Consider the following 6,883-nt stretch of genomic DNA (forward strand, 5'->3'; position numbering starts at 1 on the left):
CCTATAACACCCTAGCAACCGCCTATAACACCCTAGCAACCACCTAGAAACACCCTAGCAACCAGCTATAACACCCTAGCAACTACCTATAACACCCTAGCAACCGCCTCGAAACACCCTAGCAACCACCTATAACACCCTAGCAACCACCTAGAAACACCCTAGCAACCAGCTATAACACCCTAGCAACCACATAGAAACACCCTAGCAACCACCTATAACACCCTAGCAACCACCTAGAAACACACTAGCAACCAGCTATAACACCCTAGCAACCACCTAGAAACACCCTAGCAACCACCTATAACACCCTAGCAACCACCTGGAAACACCCTAGCAACCAGCTAGAAACACCCTAGCAACAACATATAACAATCTAGCAACCACCTAGAAACACCCTAGCAACCACCTAGAAACACCCTAGCAACCAGCTATAACACCCTACCATCTAGGTCGTCCTCGGACGGGCCCTCCATCGGTGCTTCCAGTCATCCCGATCCTCCATGCATCTGGCTAGCTCGCCGGTGCTTTCTGCTCCCGCATCTCTCCTGAGTACGTCCACGTAGGTTAGTGTGGGACGTCCTCGTGATCGATGCCCGTGTGTTGGTTCCCACGGCACAAGTTTGCTGGTTGGCATCTCATGATGTCTCTGGCAGTGACCTGCCAGCCTCATTCTCCTGACTGCCACTTTCTCGCTCACCCTTAGCACCCCCCCATACAAGCCACCTAAAACACCCTAGCAACCACTTAGAAACACCCTAGCAACCAGCTATAACACCCTAGCAACCATGTATAACACCCATAGCAACCACCTAGAAACACCCTAGCAACCAGTTAGAAACACTCTAGCAACCTCCTATAAACACCCTAGCAACCACCTAGAAACACCCTAGCAACCAGCTATAACACCCTAGCAACCACCAAGAATCACCCTAGCAACCAGCTATAACACCCTAGAAACCACCTAGAATCACCCTAGCAACCAGCTATAACACCCTAGCAACCATCTCTTTTGTATTTTGTTTGTGTCATAGAGACAATACAGACCCTCTCCCGTTGGCCGGCGGTGCACAGGCATCACCCACACTTTCACAATTTCCCCTGCGGAATTGTCTATTTTATTTATTTATGTATGTATGTATGTATGTATGTATGTATGTATGTATGTATGTATGTATGTATGTATGTATGTATGTATGTATGTATGTATGTATGTATGTATGTATGTATGTATGTATGTATTTATGTATGTATGTATGTATTTATTTATTTATTTATTTATTTATTTATTTATTTATTTATTTATTTATTTATTTATTTTATTTATTTTATTTATCGCATTTTACTATTGTGCTATAGTATTATGGTCGTTCTGTATACTGCTGTTTTTCAGTTTTTTAATACACACAATCTTTTCCCTTTTTTTTTGTGACCAACTTTTTATTTTGTCTTTTTTTAAAACAAGTTCAGAGGAAGGACATTCACATCAGCATTTCATATTAATTCACACAGTGGCATACAAAGTGTCTTTTCAGTATATATTGTCCGTCAGTATATTCATATACTGTGTAGCCTGCCTGTTGCAGTTGTGACAGTCTTTTCCTCCGTTCTGGCGGTCCTGTGGCTGCGAGACAGCCCAGGTCGCTTCTTAACCCCACTCCCAGCCCCCCGGGTTTGCATAGACATTTTAGGAGAGGGGGAAACCTTGATGCATACATGTATAGGATACTCTTAATTAGAAAAGAAATCATAATTATGTTTGTTAGATAACCAAGTAATAGGGAAAAATACAATACAATTTAGAAACAACCACAACAAATTATAGCAGTAAACAGAAAAGGTGAAAAGATAAATGGAAAAGATAAATGGAAACAACAGCAACATGATTTTTGTTCATTCTCTGGTGTCAAGGTACAAGTGTTCAACCTAGTGGAGTACTGATTTTACCTTCTGGGCCGCGGTAAGTAATATTTGGATTGATTCTGTCCTTGCTCCCTGTGCTCTAGCACTGGATGCCTCTAATCTCAATACTTCGTAGAAGGACAGTTTCCAACGGTAAATATTGAGACTATGGGGTGGTTTCCATCTCATTACGAGCATTTTCTTTGCTGCCGTTAAACCGGCCAGAAACACTCTTTTTTTGTGAGGTGTTAATTTTAGAGATGAATCATCATTTAATAATAAAATGTGTGGCAAACAAGGTATGTTTATCTCTGTTATATTAGTGAGAAATAATGCAACCTTGGCCCAAAAAGCGAGTACTCCTGGACATTCCCACATCATATGTATGTATGTTCCTATAACTTTTTGCGGACATAAAGTACATAGAGGACTTTGTAATATTTTTATTTGACAGAGTTTCCTGGGTGACAGATAAAATCTTTGTATCATTTTGTAATGAGTTAATTGGTTATTATAATTACGAGAGGTTAGTGGAATATTATCCCATACATTCTGCCAATTTATGCAGGCATTGTAATTCTTTAAGTCTATGTTCCAGACAGTGGTATTACCTGTAGTTCTGTTTAGTTTTCCTTGTATTTTATTATATAACCCAGAAACAAAACAATTTTTAACATTTATGCCATTCACTATATTCATTAAAGGGTGACCTGGTAAAGGCTGATTCCATGGGACACCATAAGTGCGCATTGCAGTGCGTAACTGTAAATAAAAAAAGAAGGATGTACTAGGGACATTATATATTTGTTTGAGCTCTTGAAATGATCTGAGACCGTATTCACTGTATATGTCAGATAGTTTGTGAATACCTTGTCTTTGCCAATTGGGAAATGTAGCTGGTTTCCCTCGCAACAGTAAGAAGTTGTTATCAAAAATAGGGGTATCTATGTGCCATTTTGTGTTCCACTGTCCCGTTTCGGCAATATATTTCCAGACGTAAATTGAATGTGCTATAATTGGGCCGAATTTAGTACGGCAAAAGCTTGGGGATAGACCAGAAAAGAGTATATCTTTGAATGTATATGGAGATACAATGTGCCTCTCCATATTCACCCATGGTATGTCAGAATCATTATTGAACCATCTTAGCAACGGTCTGAGCATAAAAGAAAAATAGTACTGTTCAAAATTAGGAACAGCTAGCCCTCCTGCTTTCCTACTGTTTTGTAGTGTGGAATTGCTGATTCGTGGATGTTGTTCACGCCATATAAATTTGAATACTAGTCCCTGTAGCTTCTCCCAAAATCCTGGAGGTGGCGGTAAATGAATCATGCTTACCAGAAAATTGATCTTAGGGAGAATGTGGGTCTTGACTACTGAAAGCCTGACTGAAAATGGGATTAATAATAGTGACCAACGGTTTAACTCGTCAGATATTACCTTCTTAAGGCGCTTGTAATTTTTTGACACAATTTTGTCAATGGATGTGTATATATCTATACCTAAATATCTGAAACCAGAGCCCACTGGTATTTCTGTATGTAGTTGGGGACTACTTGCTGCTGCATTTAGGGGAAGTAAAATTGATTTATTCAAGTTGATCTTGTAGCCTGAAATAAAACTAAAATGTTTAATAGTGTCTAGGACTACAGGTAGGGACCGTGGTGTATTGTCAAGAAATAATAACAGATCATCTGCGTACAGACAAATTTTATGGTAGGTGTTATTTACTATTATGGGTTTTATTTCGGCACAATTTCTAATTTTTTGGGCCAAGGGTTCAAGAGATAACGCAAATAATAATGCGGAGGCGGGGCAACCCTGCCTGATGCTACGTCTGATAGGGAAGGGTGTGGAACACTGATTGGATGTGATAACCATGGCCGTTGGATTATGATATAAGATTTTGAGCATATTTATAAATGTGTCTCCAAATGCCATATTCTTCATGGTGTGCCATAAGTACTCCCATTCCAGCCTATCGAAGGCCTTTTCGGCGTCAAGGGACAACACTGCACATGGTGATATTTTTGGAGCTTTGTCAATAATGTGTAACAGTCGTCTTAAATTATCTGATGCAAATCTTTGTTTAACAAATCCAGTTTGGTCTGGGTGGACCAATATTGGCAGTATCGTCTCTAGACGTCGTGCGAGGACCTTGGCATATAATTTTAAGTCTCCATTAAGAAGGAACAATGGACGATAGTTAGCACAGATGTTTCCATCCTTTCCTTTTTTCTGTATCAGTGTGATAATTGCTGTACTTATGTCTCTATTAAAACTCCCTTTCATGATGGCTTGTTGGAACATCTCGAGTAGTAATGGACCCAACTCTTTCCAAAAGGTCAAGTACAGCTCCGGTGGGATACCATCGAAACCTGGTGATTTCCCCTGTTTCATTTCTTTCAGTGCATCGTAAAGTTCCTCCAGGGTAAAGGGAGAATCTGTTGAGGTTATTTGTTGCTCTGTTAATTTAGGTAGATCCAAGTCTTCAAAAAAGGAGTCTAAATCAGCTTTTGAGAATTGAGCTTCAGATGAATACAATTGTTGATAGAAAAGTTTAAATTCTAGATTTATTTTGGCCGGATCGTTTACCATCGCTCCTTCTTTATTTAGGATTGATGTGATGTCTGCTTTCTGTTCATTATATTGGATTTTCCTAGTCAACACAAAGCTTGGATTATTTCCATTCAAATACTCAGTTTGCCTCGCTCTGTGAGCTAGGAACTCTGCTTTTTGTGCCATTAGAGCATTTAGTTCAGACTTCGCTTTCCAAAGCTCCCTTTCTCTTTCTTGATCGTAGTTGTTTTGTTGTTCTGCAGTTAGCAATGAGTGTCTATTTTCCAATCTGGATATTTCTTGATGGTGGGCTTTGTTACGTGCTGAAGCAAATGATATTGTATTATTGCGAATGAAGCCTTTAGTTGCATCCCATAGAAATCTTATATCTGTAACACTATTTTTATTGATATTGATAAAAAGGTTGAAGTCTGATCTAAATTGCTCACAGAATGATGGATCCTGCAGTAATGTTAAATTAAATTTCCATCTAGTAGCACGTTTTGGACAATTTTCAATTGTATATACACACAGATTGGCATGGTGATCTGATAAAGACATGTTGATAATGTCCGTTTTTTTAATACAGTGTAAAATATTAGCAGATATTAGTATATAATCTATTCTTGAAAATGTTTTATGTCTATTTGAAAAGAAGGTGTATTGTTTTAAACTTGGGTTATAATTTCTCCAAACATCTATCAATGAGTGATTTGACACCAGATTTTTAAATGCTGTAGTGGATGAATTAACTGAGGTTGGACCTGACTTATCCAAGCCTGGTGATAAAACTGTATTCATGTCTGCACCAATAATTATTCCACAATCTGAATACTTTTGTAAGGTCTTTGTTAGTTGGGCATAGAATGCAGAGTCATAAGTGTTAGGGGCATATGCTGATAGCAGCAATATCTCTTTGTCACCTAGAATGCCCTTTACATAAGTGACTCTGCCATCTGAATCATTCCCTTTCTCAATAGTATTGAAATTAAGTTTTCTAGATATTAGAATTAATACTCCTTTTGTTTTATTAATAGCAGATGAGGAAGAAACGACTATGTATCTATTGTTTTCCAATTTTCCCAAATCTTGTGCCATTATGTGAGTTTCTTGAAAGAAAGCTATATCAATCCTTTTCTTGTCTAGATATTCAAGACAGCTGCTATATTTGATATTCTTATTTATTCCCTGTACATTCCATGAAAGTATATTTATTTTTGCCATAATATGTTCTGTAAATTTAATTTAGCTTTGGCAATTATTATTATGTATTATCTTGGAATTATCCATGACACAGTAACAAGAGGATTTCTATTTGCATTAAATTGTCAAGCTGTAGAGTAAAGAATAAAATTAGCAATACATTAGGGAAATAATATATATACATCATGTAACCCCTCCCCAGTTGTAGTCCAGCATCAACCCAAAAACCTCCCACTACCCCCCCACCCCCCACCCGAAGACAGTCACGTGGGTAGAATACCGTAGTATCCTTATTCCACATGGCCACCTTCCTACCTCCTATTCTCTGCCTGTTGCAGAGTTGTGACATGTTAGCTGGTCAGACAGCTCCCTCTACTGGTCTCCCTGTGTTATTAAATATCTACATTACCGAAAAAAAACTAAATTGGAATATAAACAGGGAGATACATTATTTTTTTCTTTTTCTTTCTCTCTTTCATTTATGATAAATTATATTGGGTAAGGAGAGTAATGCTATGGATGATACTATCGTCCCCACCAGTCATGTTGACCACAGTACCACCCACAGCAGCTCTACAGTAGATATAAAACAAAATAAAAATACTAGCAGTAATAATTCACCCAACACAGCTACCACTATATCTGTTGCTAATAACGTAGATCGTAATAATAATAGCACAAAAAATATAGATATATATATATATATATATAAGCTGAATATGGCCCAAATTATATTTGGTACGGACTGGTGAGTAATACCATGGGTGATACTATTGTCCCCATCAATCATGATGCCAACAGCACCATCCACAGCATCACTAATGGTAGTACAAAATACATTATCAGCCATACTAATTCACCCAACACAGCTACCACCAATACTGTCACCAATGACTTAAATCGTAGATAATATTAAATTATATTGGGTAAGGAGAGTAATGCTATGGGTGATACTATCGTCCCCACCAGTCATGTTGACCACAGTACCATCCACAGCTGCACTACAGTAGGGATAAAATAAATAAAAAAATACTAGCAGTAATAATTCACCCAACATAGTTACCACTATATCTGTTGCTAATAACGTAGATCGTAATAATAATAGCACAAACCCATATATATATATAAACTGAATATGGCCCAAATTATATTGGGTAAGGGCTGGTGAGTAATGCCATGGGTGATATTATCATCCCCATCAATCATGATGCCAACAGCA

This window comes from Notolepis coatsorum (genome assembly GCF_963971535.1).
Source record: "Notolepis coatsorum genome assembly, chromosome: 19".
In the NCBI taxonomy this organism is placed as follows: Eukaryota; Metazoa; Chordata; class Actinopteri; order Aulopiformes; family Paralepididae; genus Notolepis; species Notolepis coatsorum.